The sequence below is a fragment of the Psammomys obesus genome, unplaced genomic scaffold, assembly GCF_907164565.1.
Source record: "Psammomys obesus unplaced genomic scaffold, mPsaObe1.curated_primary_1811, whole genome shotgun sequence".
Taxonomy (NCBI): domain Eukaryota; kingdom Metazoa; phylum Chordata; class Mammalia; order Rodentia; family Muridae; genus Psammomys; species Psammomys obesus.
Genome location: NW_026591643.1, coordinates 10,162,405 through 10,163,434, shown reverse-complemented (window position 1 = coordinate 10,163,434; position 1,030 = coordinate 10,162,405). Strand labels below are relative to the sequence as shown.

The window sequence follows — 1,030 nt, the reverse complement described above, 5'->3', positions numbered from 1 at the left end:
CTCCCTGCCCCTTTCCAAGTCCACTGATAGGGGAGGACCTCCTCCCCTTTCATCTGACCCTGTTTTATCAGGTATCTTCAGGGCTGGCTGCAAAGTCCTCCTCTGTGGCCTAACAGACTGCTCCTCCCCGGAGGGGGGGTGTGTCAAACAGCCTGCCCTTGAGATCCTGTTAGAAATAGTCCATGTTCCCCTTACTTTGGAAAACTACTTGGTTACTGAGCTACCACAGGCCACATCCGAGCAGAAGTTCTAGGTTATATCCATAGATGGTCCTTGGTTGAGTGTCAGTCTCAGAAAAGACCCTGTGCCCAGATATGTTTGGTCCTTGTAGAGCTCCTATCCTTTCCATATCATACTAACTTCCCTTCTTTCATATGATTCCCTGCACTCTGCCGAAGAAATATGGAACGCTTCACGAATTTGCGTGTCATCCTTGCGCAGGGGCCATGCTAATCTTCTCTGTATCGTTCCAATTTTAGTATATGTGCTGCCGAAGCGAGCACCAGAACAAGATAATTTGAACACAGGGAACTTCCCAGAGACTCATACTCCAACCAAGGACTATTTGTGGAGATGACCTGGAACCCCTGCACAGGTGTAGCCCATGGCAGTTCAGTGTCCAAGTGGGTTACATAGTAATGGGAAGAGGGACTGCCTCTGACATAATCTGATTGGCCTGCTCGTTGATCACTTCCCCCTGAAGGGGGAGCAGCTTTACCAGGCCACAGTAGAGGTCAATGCAGCCACTTTTGATGAGAACTGATAGACTAAGATCAGAAAGAAGAGGAGAACCTCCCCTATCTAGAACTATTTTTAAGATGGTAAATAGAAGATATGATAGAGTATTATTTAGGTGCAAAACTTTACTCACCTAGATAGAACAGATATTATTTTCTTCATGGTTGCCATATAGAAAGTAGTTGAACATTTTGAATGTAACTTTTACTTATGGTTTTCCTGATTGCTCATAACTGTTCTTACTTTATGTATTTTATTATAAATAAGTAAAGGCTGTACATAAAAAGATGGA

The 1,030-nt window shown here is 44.2% G+C and overlaps 1 non-coding gene across 1 annotated transcript; it reads right to left on the bottom strand.

The window, feature by feature from the left end:
- Positions 1-396: 396 nt before the first annotated feature.
- LOC129680174 (U6 spliceosomal RNA) lies at positions 397-503 on the bottom strand. Its single transcript, XR_008720644.1, has one exon. It is a non-coding gene; the product is annotated as a U6 spliceosomal RNA (small nuclear RNA).
- Positions 504-1,030: the final 527 nt, after the last annotated feature.